At 33.4% G+C, this 16,972-nt stretch overlaps 1 protein-coding gene across 1 annotated transcript in view; it reads left to right on the top strand.

Moving 5' to 3' along the window:
- Window positions 1-16,972, top strand: part of LOC117683776 (protein tolkin-like) — a 78,192-nt gene continuing 61,220 nt past the window's right edge. The window contains exon 1 of the mRNA XM_066072660.1: window positions 1-94. The gene's annotated coding sequence lies outside the window, so the exon portion shown is untranslated. The remainder of the gene's footprint in view (window positions 95-16,972) is intronic.

Below are 16,972 nucleotides of genomic sequence, written 5' to 3' on the forward strand. Positions count from 1 at the left end.
TTGCATGTTCAGGCGGCAGTGAAGAAATCGAGATTGATGGCTACGATCCAAGGGGTTTCAGATTTCCACCTAAAGGTTCCAATGGCTTTCCTGTGTAAGTTTTACAAGTATTTCGCTTCTCATTGTTGTAAGTTCACCTGAGACAAAGCTCTAATATAAAATCAATTATAGAAATTTAGTTTTTAGAAATTCAATAATTTTTCAATTGAGCAAACGGAAATTGCATGAAAATAATATCATTTAATATTTATTCATTTGATGAGATATCGGCGCTTCTGATTGGTCGAAAAATTTCTTTGATACCTGCATCAATAAAATTTTCGCCGGATCTACTTTTCTCAACTGTTCTGATCTAACAGTATTTATAGAACGGGAATTTCAAAAATAAACACTGTAAACAAAATGTAAAGTTGTGTCTGTTTTATTGTCAGCAAACAGAATACAACTTTATAAACACAAGAACTTAAAAGTTTAACCTTCACAAATAAACAAAACACATTATTTGATTCACGAAATAGAAAATTAAGCGTCTTCTCACGATTTCGTCTGCTTAAGATCAATCAACATTTACAGCGAGACATGCTGTTCCTTCTCCAGGAAACAATAACGAACATATAGGTCTATAAACTTTCACGGTAATAATGCTGTTCAAATTTGGTAACGATAATTTTTAAATTTACACACGTACACGATCGGTCATCAGAATAAGCGTCGTAAAAAAAAATCTATGAGTAATGCATCAACTCCTTCAGCGCATTCCAAGCGGCAGATATACCATTTAAGTACATCACTGGCTATCTAGTTACCACAACGTTTACAAAAGTCGCTTATACATACTATTCTTTGTCGACATATCAGCTATTTTCGTCCACGATCGCCTTTCCTTGGATGATTATGTCCAGTTGCATATTTCAGCGATCTCACATGAAAACTAGTTTTATTTGTATTACGAGTTTTTCTGCACAGTGAATAATATCACAAGCTATCGCATGTATTTACCTTTCGTTTTCAATTCAACCGGTTCAAATTTTAACTCACGATTTGTGTTTATTCAATTAAATTTAGCTCAATAGCTTTGCATCAGCTGAAGTCGCATCCATTTTGAATATTGTTGCTGTTGTTGTTTTGTATTCATACGCGTCGCTTCATTTACATTATTTACATTTTTGATCAATGACACTTCACATTTTTTTCATTTGAAAATGTTTTATTTAATGATAAGAAATGACGATAATAATTTTTCTATTGATCGACGTATCAAAGAAAAATTTGACCGGAAAACTACGCGCATTGATGAAAAAGTTTTCCGGTCAAATTTTTCTTTGATACGTCGATCAATAGAAAAATTATTATCTTCATTTCTTAATTCAGAGAAATAGAGAAAGATATGTTTTCTTTTTCAAAGTAAAAATTTATTGATATAAATTGTATTCTCTCTTTTACCATTTAGTTCAATTCAAATGGTTAAGACAGATTTGAAATCATTAAATTGAGATCGATCATGCTGTTTTGAATCGATTAGCATCTTGATTAAATGTAATATAAACATTTAAAATATCAAAAGTCCATTGAAATGAAAATAGCCTTAAATCGATTTTACAGATTATATATATATTTATTTTGTAATTTGGTGCAAATTGCATGTTGATTGAAGTTGCTTGAAAGAATTTTAATATGTTGATATTTTCATCTCAATTTCCGGGTCTAGGCGAGCTTCGGCGCCTTTCAAGACAGATCAAAATGAAATTTTTTTTTACAAATCTACAATCTTTTATCTACTATCCTTAAATGTTTGAACTCGATATCTTTTATAATTTTGAAGAACGTAGAGGAACAAGCAACCTCTTTAAAAATCGTTAAAACGTCAATTTCTCAAAAACCTAAGTGACGTCATCAATATAATTAAAAAACCTATGAGGTTTAGATCATTATCTATCAAATCTGCAAGTTTCATGAAAATCAGTCGAGCCGTTTCTGAGAAAATGCGTGCACAAAATTTGTAAGAAAAAAAAATAACTAGACACGATAGTAACTAGACAAAAATAATAATAATAATAATGGGGAAAAAGAAACCGAACGAAAACAATAAGGTCTTCCGTTGGAAACGGAAGACCTTAACTAGACACGATCTCGTTGCGAGCAACGAGGGGGTCTTCCGTTCGATCTTTAGAAGGTTATTTGACATCATTGAATTTGTTTTTTTTCGTAACAAAACATGATTTGGATATAAGAGTGGAGTACTTATGGTTTTTTTGGATCGCTTCTTATAAGCTCTTTTACATAGTATTTTCAAATCTATGCATTTCTTCCAATCGAAATAAAAAAGATTAAACTTTATTACCTTTAGCTCCTAAAAACCCTAGTAAGGTAAACGGATGAGAACATATTTACATTGTAAAGATATATAAACGATTTATTTTGCTTCTAAAACGTTTAGCAAAATATCTCTCAGTAAAGGGCAACAGATGAAAGACTTTAAAGCCCCTTGCTCCCCATATTAGAGGAGTCAGTCCCTTTTTCATGATAACAAATGAAAGGTCATTTAAATCTAAACACATTTTGTTATATAAGTGTTTAGTAATTTGTTACTGAAAGGTTATTAAATTCTAAACAAATTTTGTTTAACAAGTGTATAGAAATTCGTTACCGTTCTGGTGATATATGAGAAAGAAGGTTTTAGGGGCCGATCCCTTTTCTCCTTATAGGGGCCGTTTGACGAAATTTTGAAGGTTGCATTTTGTTAAAAACATCATTTTGAACAACCTTTCTTCTGTATTGCATTACAAAATATTTTTCCTTTCTGAGTTATGGGTGATCAAAAGTTTGGACTTTTGGCCCCTAAAAACCCCTAATTACATAACACATGATAAAATCATACATGTAACATTACTTGGATACATACATATGTAACTGTATGATAAACATATTTGCTTCTATAACCTTTCACAAAATATCTCTCAGTAAAGGGCTACAGATTAAAGACTTAAGAGCCATTTGGACCCCTTATTGGAGGAGCCAGCCCCTTTTTCTTGATATCAAATGAAAGGCAATTTAATTCTAAACAAATTTTGTTTAGAAATTCGTTACAGTTCTAGAGGTATTTGAAAATAAAGGTTTTAGGGGCCGATCCCTAATCTCCTTATAGGGACCGTTTAACGAAATTTTAAAGGTTGCATTTTGTTGAGAACATCATTTTGAACAACTTTTCTTTTGTACTGCATTTTAGAAAATTTTTTCTTTCGGAGATATGTGTGATCAAATTTTGAACTTTTGCCCCCTAAAAACCCTTAATCACGTGACACGTGATAAAATCATTACATTACTTGGATACATAACTGTAAGATAAACACATTTGCTTCTATAACCTTTCACAAAATATCTCCCAGTAAAGGGCTACGGATAAAAGTCTTAAGAGCCCTTTGGTCCCCTAATTGGAGGGGCCAGTCCCTTTTTCTTGACATCAAATGAAAGGTCCTGTAAATATAAACCTTTTTTACATTACATGTCTTAACAAAATATTTTTTCAGAAAAGAGATAAACAAAGAAAACAAAAAAAAAATACGACATTTTCTTTAAACTCAATTTTCGGGTCCAGGCGAGCTTCGGCGCCTTTCAAGCCAGATCAAAATGAAAATAAAATTGCCCATCTACAATCTTTCGTCTACTATCCCTGAAAGTTTGAACTCAATATCTTTTATAGTTTTAGAGTAACAAGCCACCCCTCTACAATCGCTAAAACGTCAATATCTCAAAAACGGAAGTGACGTCATCAATAAAATAAAATACCTATAAGGTTTCGATCACTATCTATCATATCTGAAAGTTTCATGAAAATCGGTCGAGCCGTTTTCGAGAAATCGCGTGCACAAAATTTGTAAGAAAAAAAAAGAAAAATAACTAGATACGACCTCGTTACGAGTAACGAGTAGGTCTTCCGTCCGATTTTTTTTTAGTTTAAATGATACCATGAAATATCGATACAATTTCAAAATCCCCCCCCCCCCCCCCCCCCAATTTTAAGATAAAGAATAAAAACCCTAATTACGTTAAACATGGGCCTGACGATGACTTTTTCAAACCAATAATGTAGAGATCAACAACTTTGATTTTATAATGCATAACAAAATAGTTACCGTTTTCAAGTTATTCGTAATAGACTTAACGAGTCTCTTGGTCCCTAATTAAAGGGGTCATCCCCTTTTTCTTGACTTTATTGGATAGAACTTTTATTCTCTACTACTTTTGTTCTATATGTCTTAACAAAATATCAACTGATATAAAGATACTGATCAAAACATATGAAAATTTTGATTCGAAATCTGTACCCCATTTTTGTGCCTAAGCGAGTTCCAAGGAATAGCGCCACTGGTGCAAAACAAATAAATAGTGCACAACTTCAAACCATGTTCTACATATCCTGAAAATTTCAAAGTCATATCTCTAATAGTTTCTGAGATCAGCTCTGCACAAAATTGGTCGTAAAAAATTACAAAATCGACCGTAAATTGGACCGGAAATGACGACGACAAAAAATTCAAAAAAATATAAAATTCAGATAATGTCCCATCATCTGTGCAAAATTTGTTGAGATCGGTCGAGCAGTTTTCGAGAAATCGCGTGCACAAAATTTGGAAAAAAATTAATAATAAACAGTACGAAAACAATAAGGTCTTCCGTTGGAAACGGAAGACCTTAATAATAACTAGACACGATCTCGTTGCGAGCAACGAGGAGGTCTTCCGTCCGATTTTAAGAAGAAAATATGACATCATCGACTTTGATTTTCGACAAAACATGATATGGGAAAAGGAGTGAAGTACTAATGCTTTATTGTATCGCTTTTTATAAGTTCTATTACATTGCTTTTTATTTTACTTGCATTTCTTCCAATTAAGATTGAAAAGATTAAACTTTTTGACATCTGGTCCCTAAAAACCCTAATTTGGTAACGCAAGAGAAAATCATTATATTGTTGGGATATATCAACGTATTATACCTAATCTAGCTTTAATAACCTTTCACAAGATGGCTCTCATTAAAGGGCTATAGATAAATTTTTTTAGAGCCCTTTGATCACCTGATTTAAGGGGCCAGCCCCCTTTTTTCTTTGAATCAAATAAAAGAACATTGAACTCTGAACACATTTTGTCAAAAAGTGTTTAAAAATTCATTACCTTTCTGGAGATATATGAGAAAGAAGGTTTTAGGGGCCGATCACTTATAGGGGCCGTTTAACGAAAATTTGAAGGTTGTGTATCGTTAAGAACATCATTTTAAACAATTTTTTTTTTGTATTGCATTTCAAAATATTTTTTCTTTCTGAGATATGGGTGATATAAATTTTGGACTTTTGATCCCTAAAAAAACCCTTAATTACGTAACACATTGCTTGAATACACAACTGTGAGATAAACAAATTTGCTTCTATAATTTTTCACAAAATATCTCTCATTAAAGGGCTACAGATTAAAGACTTATAGCCCTTTGGTCCCCTTATTTGAGGGGCCAGCCCCTTTTTCTTGATATTAAATGTAAGGCCATTTAATTCTAAACAAATTTTGTTCTACAAGTGTTTAGAAAACCGATACCGTTTTTAAGATATATGAGAAAGAAGGTTTTAGGGGCAGATCCCTTATCTCCTTATAGGGGCCGTTTAAAGAAATTTTGAAGGTTGCATATTGTTTAGAACATTAATTCAAACAACTTTTCTTCTGTATTGCATAACAAAATATTGTTCCTTTCTGAGATATGGGGGACCGAAATTTTGGACTCTTGGCCCCTAAAAACCCTCAATTACGTAACACATAATAAAATCATTACATTGCTTGGAGACATAACTGTGAGATGAACATATTTGCTTCATTAAATTTTCACAAAATATCTCTCAGTAAAGGGCTACAGATGAAAAACTTTAGAGCCTTTTGGTCCCCTTTTTAAGGAGCCAGCCCCATTTCCCTGATATTAAATGAAAGGTCATTTAATTCTAAACAATTTTTGTTGAATAAGTGTTCAGAAAATCGTTACCGTTCTTGAGATATATTAGAAAGAAGGTTTTAGGGGCCGATCCCTTATCTCCTTATAGGGGCCGTTTAACGAAATTTTGAAGGTTGCATATTTTTAGAACATTAATTGGAACAACTTTTCTTCTGTACTGCATTACAAAATATTTTTCATTTCTGAGATATGGATGATCAAAATTTTGGACTTTTGGCCCCTAAAAACCCTTGGTTACGTAACACATGATAAAATCATTACATAGCTTGGATACATAACTGTGCGATAAACATATTTGCTTCTATAACCTTTCACAAAATATCTCTCAGTAAAAGGCTACAGATTAAAGACTTTATAGCCCTTGGTCCCCTTTTTTAAGGGGCCAGCCCCTTTTTCTTGATATTAAATTAAAGGTCATGTATTTCTATACAATTTTTGTTCAACAAGTGTTAAGAAAATCGTTACCGTTCTTGAGATATATTAGAAAGAAGGTTTTAGGGGCAGATCCCTTATCTCTTTATAGGGGCCGCTTAACGAAATTTTGAAGGTTGCATATTGTTAAAAACATTAATTTGAACAATTTTTCTTCTGTACTGCATTATAAAAAAATTTTCATTTCTAAAATATGGATGATCGAAATTTTGGACTTTTGGCCCCTTAAAACCCTTAATAACGTAGCTCATAATAAAATAATTACATTGCTTGGATACATAACTGTGAGATAAACATATTTGCTTCTATAACTTTTCACAAATTATCTCTCAGTAAAGGGCTACATATTAAACACTTTAGAGCCCTTTGGTTCCCTTATTTGAGATACCAGCCCCTTTTTCTTGATTTCAAATGAAAGGTCCTGTAAAGAGAATTTTTTTTAACATTACATGTCTTAACAAAATATTTTTTAGAAAAGAGATAATCAAAGAAAACCAGAAAAAATTACGACGTTTTTTCAATCACAATTTTCGGGTCCAGGCGAGCTTCGGGGCCTTTCAAGTCAGATCAAAATGAAAATAAAATTGCAAATTTACAATTTTTTGTCTACTATCCCTGAAAGTTTGAACACAATATCTTTTATAGTTTAGGAGAACGTAGAGGAACAAGCGACCCTCTAAAAATCGCTAAAACGTCCATTTCTCAAAATCGGAAATGATGTAATCAATATAATAAAAAACGTATAAGGTTTAAGTTATTATCTATCAGATCTGAAAGTTTTATGAAAATCGGTCGAGCCGTTTCTAAGAAATCGCGTGCACAAAATTTGTAAGAAAAAAAATAAAAAAAATAATAATAATAGGGAAAAAGAAACCGAACGAAAACAATAAGATCTTCCGTTGGAAACGGAAGACCTTAACTAGACACGATCTCGTTGCAAGCAATGAGGAGGTCTTCCGTCTGATTTTTAGAAGAAAATATAACATCATTGACTTTGATTTTCGACAACAAAACTTGATATGGAAAAAGGAGTGAAGTACTATTGCTTTAATGTATTGCTTTTTATAAGTTCTATTACATTGCTTTTTATAATACTTGCATTTCTTCCAATTAAGATTGAAAAGATTAAACTTGTTTACATCTGGTCCCTTAAAACTCTAATTGGGTAACGCAAGAGCAAATCATTATATTGTTAGGATATATAAACGTATTATACCTAATCTAGCTTTAATAACCTTTCACATAATGGCTCCCACTATAAATAAAAATTTTAAAAGCCCTTTGATCCCCTGATTTAAGGGTCCAGTCCTTTTCTCTTGGAATCAAATGAAAGGTCATTTAATTCTGAACACATTTTGTCAACAGGTGTTTAAAAATTCGTTACCGTTCTGGAGATATATGAGAAAGAAGGTTTTAGGGGCCGATCCCTTATCTCCTTTTACGGGCCGTTTAACGAAATTTTGAAGGCTGCATATTGTTAAGAACATTCATTTGAACAACTTTTATTCTGTACTGCATTTCAAAATATTTTTCCTTTATGAGATATGGGTGATCAAAAGTTTGGAGTTTTGGCCCCTTAAAAACCCCTAATTACATAACACATAATAAATTCATTACATTGGTTGGATACATAACTTACTGTAAAATGAACATATTTGCTTCTATAACCTTTCACAAAATAACTCTCAGTAAAGGGCTACATATTTAAGTCTTAAGAGCCGTTTGGTCCCCTAATGGGAGGGGCCAGCCCCTTTTTCTTGATATCAGATGAAAGGTCATTTAATTATTAACAAATTTTGTTCAACAAATGTTTAGAAATTCGTTACCGTTCTTGAGATGTATGAGAATGAAGGTTTCAGGGGCCGATCCCTAATCTCCTTATAGGGGCCGTTTAACGAAATTTTGAAGGTTTCATTTTGTTGAAAACATCACTTTGAACAACTTTTCTTCTGTACTGCATTTCAAAATATTTTTCCTTTATGAGATATGGGTGATCAAAACTTTTGATTTTTAGTTCCTATTAACCCTTAATCACGTAAAACATGATAAAATCATTACATTACTTAGATACATAATTGTAAGATAAACACATTTGCTTCTATAACCTTTCACAAAATATCTCTCAGTAAAGGGCTACAGATAAAAGACTTTAGAGCCCTTTGGTCCCCTAATTGGAGGGGCCAGTCCCTTTTTCTTGATATTTAATGAAAGGTCCGGTAAATATAAACCTTTTTTTACATTACATGTCTTAACAAAATATTTTTCAGAAAAGAGATAAGCAAAGAAAAAAAGAAAAAATACGACATTTTCTTTAAACTCAATTGTTGGGTCCAGGCGAGCTTCAACGCCTTTCAAGCCAGATCAAACTGAAAATGAAATTGCAAATCTACAATCTTTTGTCTACTATCCCTGAAAGTTTGAACTCGATATCTTTTATAGTTTAGGAGACGTTAGAGGAACAAGCCACCCCTTTAAAAATCGCTAAAACGTCAATATCTCAAAAACGGAAGTGACCTCATCAATATAATAAAAAACCTATAAGGTTCCGATCACTATTTATCGTTGGAAACGGAAGACCTTAATAATAATTATAAAGATTTTTTGGACTACATGTTATAACAAAATACAATCGAGGAAAGAGATATTGAAAGAAAACCACGAAATATCACGACGCTTTTTTAACTGTAATTTTCGAGCTCGGGCGAGCTTCGGCGCTTTTGGTCACAGGAAAATATATATACCATATGTCAGATCTACAACCTTTTGTCTACAATCCCTGAAATTTTGAACTCAATATCTTAAATCGTTTAGGAACTTACCCCTGGACAAGCCAACCCTCTGAAAATCGTTAAATTGTAAATAACTCAAAACCGGAAGTGACGTCATCATTGAAAAAAATTTCCAGTAAGGTTCAGATCATTATCTATCAGACCTGAAAGTTTCATGTAAATCAGTCGAGTAGTTTTAGAGAAATTGCGTACACAAAATTGGTTGGAAAAAAAAATAATAACTAGACACGATCTCGTTGCGAGCAACGAGGGGGTCTTCCGTCCGATTTTTAGAATAAGGAATGACCTTACTCTTGATCTTCGTCAACAAAACTTATCCGGAAAAGGAGGCGGAATCTATGGGTGTAATGGGTGAGAGACTATCTATCCCTTTGGTGTCCCTTATTTGAGGGATCAGCTCCTTTTCATTCATTTTAGTTAAAAGGTATTTTTGTGTACCGCTAGTAAGTGTTTAGAAATTGGTTACCGTTTTTGAGATATCTGGTAAAAATCGTTTTGATGTGCGGTCCTAAAACTCCTTTTAGGGTCCAGAAAACAAACAATATATGGTTGTACATTGTTAAGCACATTATTTTGAACATCTTTTGTTAAATGCTGCTTTCCAGAATTTTCCTCTATTTCGAGATATTGAAGATCAAAGTGTTGGACTTCTGGCCCCTTAAAATCCCTAATTACATAACAAAGGAGGAAATGATTACCATGTATAGGTAAATGACATTAGAATGAACTTTATTGCCTCTATAACGTATCACAAAATATTTCACAGTAAAAAGTTATCATATAACGACTTTAGAGCCCCCTCAGCCCCTTATTTGAAGGACCAGCCCCTTTTTCTTGATTTCATAAGAATGTTCTTGTCAATTCCAACACATTTTGTTCAACAAGTGTTAACAAAATTTGTACCGTTCTCGAGATATGTTGAGAGGGTCGTTTTAGGGGCCTACCCTGTAACTCCTTTTAGGGACTGCATAACAAAAAATTATGGTTGCAGATTGTTAAACTCATTATTTTGAGCATCTTTTGTTCAATATTACTTTTTAAAATTTTCCTCAATTTTGAGATATTGAGCATCCAAGTTTTGGACTTCTGGCCCCTTAAATTCCCTAATTATGTAACATAGAAGTAAATGATTGCCATGTGTAAGTGAATAACTTTAAAATAAACATAATTGCTTCTATAACGTATCACAAAATAGTTCACAGTAAAAAGTTATCATTAAAAGACTTTAGAGCTCCCCCAGCCCCTTTTTGGAAGGGCCAGCCCCTTTTTCATGATTTCAATCAAAAGCTCTAATCAATTCAAACACTTTTTGTTCAACAAGTGTTTACAAATTTTATACCGTTCTCGAGATATCTTGAGAGGGCCGTTTTAAGGGCCGACCCTGTAACTCCTTTTAAGGACCGCATTACAAAGAAATTATGGTTGCAGATTGTTAAGCTCAATATTTTGAGCATCTTTTGTTTAATAATCTTTTCAAAATTTTCCTCCATTTTGAGATATTGAGCATCAAAATTTTTGACTTCTGGCCCCTTAAAATCCCTAATTACGTAGCATAGGAGTAAATGATTGCCATGTGTAGATGGATAACGTTAGAATGAACATAATTGCTTCTATAACGTATCACAAAATATTTCACAGTGAAAAGTTATCATTAAAAGACTTTAGAGCACCTTCAGCCCCTTATTTGAAGGGCCAGCCCCTTTTTCTTGATGTCACATAAAAGCTCGTGTCTTTATAAAGATTTTTTGTTCTACATATTATAACAAAATACAATCGAGGAAAGAGATATTGAAAGAAAACCACGAAAAATCACGACGCTTTTTTAACTGTAATTTTCGAGCTCGGGCGAGCTTCCGCGCTTTTGGTCACAGAAAAATATATATACCATATGTCAGATCTACAACCTTTTGCCTACAATCCCTGAAATTTTTAGCTAAATATCTTAAATCTTTTAAGAGTTTACTCCTGGACAAGCCAACCCTCTGAACATCGTTAAATTGTGAATAAATCAAAAGCGGAAGTGAAATCATCATTAAAAAAAATTTCCAATAAGGTTCACATCATTATCTATCAGACCTGAACGTTTCATGTAAATCGGTGGAGTTGTTTTAGAGAAATCGCGTACACAAAATTGGTTGGAAAAAAAAGAAAAAAAAATAATAACTAGACACGATCTCGTTGCGAGCAACGAAGAGGTCTTCCGTCCGATTTTTAGAATGAGGAATGACCTTACTCTTGATCTTCGTCAACAAAACTTATCCGGTAAAGGAGGCGGAATCTATGAGTGTAATGGGTGAGAGACTATCTATCCCTTTGGTGTCCCTTATTTAAAGGATCAGCTCCTTTTCATTCATTTTAGTTAAAAGGTATTTTTGTGTACCGCTAGTAAGTGTTTAGAAATTGGTTACCGTTTTTGAGATATCTGGTAAAAATCGTTTTGATGTGCGGTCCTAAAACTCCTTTTAGGGTCCGGAAAACAAACAATAAATGGTTGTACATTGTTAAGCACATTATTTTGAACATCTTTTGTTAAATGCTGCTTTCCAGAATTTTCCTCTATTTCGAGATATTGAAGATCAAAGTGTTGGACTTCTGGCCCCTTAAAATCCCTAATTACATAACAAAGGAGGAAATGATTACCATGTATAGGTAAATGACATTAGAATGAACTTTATTGCCTCTATAACGTATCACAAAATATTTCACAGTAAAAAGTTATCATATAACGACTTTAGAGCCCCCTCAGCCCCTTATTTGAAGGGCCAGCCCCTTTTTCTTGATTTCATAAGAATGTTCTTGTCAATTCCAACACATTTGTTCAACAAGTGTTAACACATTTTGTACCGTTCTCGAGATATGTTGAGAGGGTCGTTTTAGGGGCCGACCCTGTAACTCCTTTTAGGGACTGCATAACAAAAAATTATGGTTGCAGATTGTTAAACTCATTATTTTGAGCATCTTTTGTTCAATATTACTTTTTAAAATTTTCCTCAATTTTGAGATATTGAGCATCCAAGTTTTGGACTTCTGGCCCTTTAAATTCCCTAATTATGTAACATAGAAGTAAATGATTGCCATGTGTAAGTGAATAACTTTAAAATAAACATAATTGCTTCTATAACGTATCACAAAATAGTTCACGGTAAAAAGTTATCATTAAAAGACTTTAGAGCTCCCCCAGCCCCTTTTTGGAAGGGCCAGCCCCTTTTTCATGATTTCAATCAAAAGCTCTAATCAATTCAAACACTTTTTGTTCAACAAGTGTTTACAAATTTTATACCGTTCTCGAGATATCTTGAGAGGGCCGTTTTAAGGGCCGACCCTGTAACTCCTTTTAAGGACAGCATTACAAAGAAATTATGGTTGCAGATTGTTAAGCTCAATATTTTGAGCATCTTTTGTTTAATATTGCTTTTCAAAATTTTCCTCCATTTTGAGATATTGAGCATCAAAATTTTTGACTTCTGGCCCCTTAAAATCCCTAATTACGTCGCATAGGAGTAAATGATTGCCATGTGTAGATGGATAACGTTAGAATGAACATAATTGCTTCTATAACGTATCACAACATATTTCACAGTGAAAAGTTATCATTAAAAGACTTTAGAGCACCCTCAGCCCCTTTTTTGAAGGACCAGCCCCTTTTACTTGATGTCACATAAAAGCTCGTCACTTTATAAAGATTTTTTGTTCTACATATTATAACAAAATACAATCGAGGAAAGAGATATTGAAAGAAAACCACGAAAAATCACGACGCTTTTTTAACTGTAATTTTCGAGCTCGGGCGAGCTTCAGCGCTTTTGGTCACAGAAAAATATATATACCATATGTCAGATCTACAACCTTTTGCCTACAATCCCTGAAATTTTTAGCTAAATATGTTAAATCGTTTAAGAGTTTACTCCTGGACAAGCCGACCCTCTGAAAAGCGTTAAACTGTTAATAACTCAAAACCGGAAGTGAAGTCATCATTAAAAAAAATTTCCAATAAGGTTCACATCATTATCTATCAGACCTGAACGTTTCATGTACATCGGTGGAGTTATTTTAGAGAAATGGCGTACACAAAATTGGTTGGAAAAAAAAGAAAGAAAAATAATAACTAGACACGATCTCGTTGCGAGCAACGAAGAGGTCTTCCGTCCGATTTTTAGAATAAGGAATGACCTTACTCTTGATCTTCGTCAACAAAACTTATCCGGTAAAGGAGGCGGAATTTATGAGTGTAATGGGTGAGAGACTATTTATCCCTTTGGTGTCCCTTATTTGAAGGATCAGCTCATTTTCATTCATTTTAGTTAAAAGGTATTTTTGTGTACCGCTAGTAAGTGTTTAGAAATTGGTTACCGTTTTTGAGATATCTGGTAAAAATCGTTTTGATGTGCGGTCCTAAAACTCCTTTTAGGGACCAGAAAAAAAACAATATATGGTTGTACATTGTTAAGCACATTATTTTGAACATCTTTTGTTAAATGCTGCTTTCCAGAATTTTCCTCTATTTCGAGATATTGAAGACCAAAGTGTTGGACTTCTGGCCCCTTAAAATCCCTAATTACATAACAAAGGAGGAAATGATTACCATGTATAGGTAAATGACATTGGAATGAACTTTATTGCCTCTATAACGTATCACAAACTATTTCACAGTAAAAAGTTATCATATAACGACTTTAGAGCCCCCTCAGCCCCTTATTTGAAGGGCCAACCCTTTTTCTCTATTTCATAAGAATGTTCTTGTCAATTCCAACACATTTTGTTCAACAAGTGTTAACAAATTTTGTACCGTTCTCGAGATATGTTGAGAGGGTCGTTTTAGGGGCCGACCCTGTAACTCCTTTTAGGGACTGCATAACAAAAAATTATGGTTGCAGATTGTTAAACTCATTATTTTGAGCATCTTTTGTTCAATATTACTTTTTAAAATTTTCCTCAATTTTGAGATATTGAGCATCCAAGTTTTGGACTTCTGGCCCTTTAAATTCCCTAATTATGTAACATAGAAGTAAATGATTGCCATGTGTAAGTGAATAACTTTAAAATAAACATAATTGCTTCTATAACGTATCACAAAATAGTTCACGGTAAAAAGTTATCATTAAAAGACTTTAGAGCTCCCCCAGCCCCTTTTTGGAAGGGCAAGTCCCTTTTTTATGATTTCAATCAAAAGCTCTAATCAATTCAAACACTATTTGTTTAACAAGTGTTTACAAATTTTATACCGTTCTCGAGATATCTTGAGAGGGCCGTTTTAAGGGCCGACCCTGCAACTCCTTTTAGGGACCGCATTACAAAGAAATTATGGTTGCAGATTGTTAAGCTCAATATTTTGAGCATCTTTTGTTCAATATTGCTTTTCAAAATTTTCCTCCATTTTGAGATATTGAGCATCAAATGTTTGGACTTCTGGGCCCTTAAATCCCCTAATTATGTAACACAGGAGTAAATGATTGCCATGTGTAGGTAAATAACGTTAGAATGAACACAATTGCTTCTATAACGTACCACAAAATATTTCACGGTAAAAAGTTATCATTAAAAGACTTTAGAGCCCCCTCAGCCCCTTATTTGAAGGGCCAGCCCCATTTTTATGATTTCAAATGAAAGCTCTAATTAGTTCAAACACATTTTGTTCAACAATTGTTTAGGGACTGCATAACAAAGAAATTATGGTTGCAGATTGTTAAGCTCAGTATTTTGAGCATCTTTTGTTCAATATTGCTTTTCAAAATTTTCCTCCATTTTGAGATATTGAGCATCAAATTTTTGGACTTCTGGCCCCTTAAATCCCCTAATTATGTAACACAGGAGTAAATGATTGCCATGTGTAGGTAAATAACGTTAGAATGAACACAATTGCTTCTATAACGTACCACAAAATATTTCACGGTAAAAAGTTATCATTAAAAGACTTTAGAGCCCCCTCAGCCCCTTATTTGAAGGGCCAGCCCCATTTTTATGATTTCAAATGAAAGCTCTAATTAGTTCAAACACATTTTGTTCAACAATTGTTTAGGGACTGCATAACAAAGAAATTATGGTTGCAGATTGTTAAGCTCAGTATTTTGAGCATCTTTTGTTCAATATTGCTTTTCAAAATTTTCCTCCATTTTGAGATATTGAGCATCAAATTTTTGGACTTCTGGCCCCTTAAATCCCCTAATTATGTAACACAGGAGTAAATGATTGCCATGTGTAGGTAAATAACGTTAGAATGAACACAATTGCTTTTATAACGTATCACAAAATATTTCACGGTAAAAAGTTATCATTAAAAGACTTTAGAGCCCCCTCAGCCCCTTATGTGAAGGACCAGCCCCTTTTTCATGATTTCAAATGAAAGCTCTAATCAATTCAAACACATTTTGATCAACAAGTGTTTACAATATTGCTGTTCAAAATTTTCCTCTATTTTGAGATATTGAGCATCAAATTTTTGGACTTCTGGCCCCTTAAAATCCCTAATTACGTAACATAGGAGTATATGATTGCCATGTATAGGTGGATAAAATTAGAATGAACACAATTGCTTCTATAGCGTATCACAAAATATTTCACAGTGAAAAGTTATCATTTAAAGACTTTAGAGCCCCGTCAGCCCCTTATTTGAAGGGCCAGCCCCTTTTTCCTGATGTTATATAAAACCTCATGGCTTTATAAAGATTTTTTGTTCTACATGTTATAACAAAATACAATCGAGGAAAGGGATATTGAAAGAAAACCACGAAAAATCACGACGCTTTTTTAACTGTAATTTTCGAGCTCGGGCGAGCTTCGGCGCTTTTGGTCACAGGAAAATATATATACCACATGTCAGATCTACAACCTTTTGTCTACAATCCCTGAAATTTTGAACTCAATATCTCAAAGCGTTTAGGAGTTTACCCCTGGACAAGCCGACCCTCTGAAAATCATCAAATTGTAAATAACTCAAAACCGGAAGTGACGTCATCATTAAAAAAAAATATCCAATAAGGTTCAGATCATTATCTATCAGACCTGAAAGTTTCATATAAATCGGTGGAAGGGTTTAAGAGAAATCGCGTACACAAAATTGGTTGGAAAAAAAAAAGAAAAATAGTAATAATAGGGAAAAAGAAACCGAACGAAAACAATAAGGTCTTCCGTTGGAAAATGGAAGACCTTAAAAATAAGAACTAGAGCAAAGCTCGTTGCAAAGCAACGAGTGGATCTTCCTTTAATGTCAGAAGTAAAGCTGGAAGTTCCTGTTGGAAGCAGAGCTCTTAAACCAATAACAAGAGAAACTAAAATAAAAAGATGAAAAAAGTCGAATTATTCCTGGTACGACTTAACAAAATCCGAATGATTTTAAGTACGACTTAACAAAAACCTTTCCGATTTCAAGAACGACTTAACAAAAAAATCCGAATGTGTTCAAGATCGAGAACAATTATTTTTGGTACGAGTTAATTTTACTATAAACATTACGCTATTTTTCAAATGAAGGACACGGAATCAAAATTTCCGAAAAAATCAATTTTTAAACCCCGATATCTCTGTAATGCATCATACGATTTCAAAACGGCTTTCAGTGTTAGATTCAGCTTAATAAGCTATACAAAACCCATATTCATTTTTAATTTGATCAGAAAAATTCATTTTTTCGAAAAAATTTGATTCACTTCCAGTTTCGACCGGAAGTGACAGATTTTCATTTCGAGCCTTATTACAGAGGTAAATCGACCAAATCATAAGCATTGAAAATTTCAAGACTCTATCTCAGAGCGTTTTTTAGA

This window comes from Magallana gigas, chromosome 10 (genome assembly GCF_963853765.1).
Source record: "Magallana gigas chromosome 10, xbMagGiga1.1, whole genome shotgun sequence".
In the NCBI taxonomy this organism is placed as follows: Eukaryota; Metazoa; Mollusca; class Bivalvia; order Ostreida; family Ostreidae; genus Magallana; species Magallana gigas.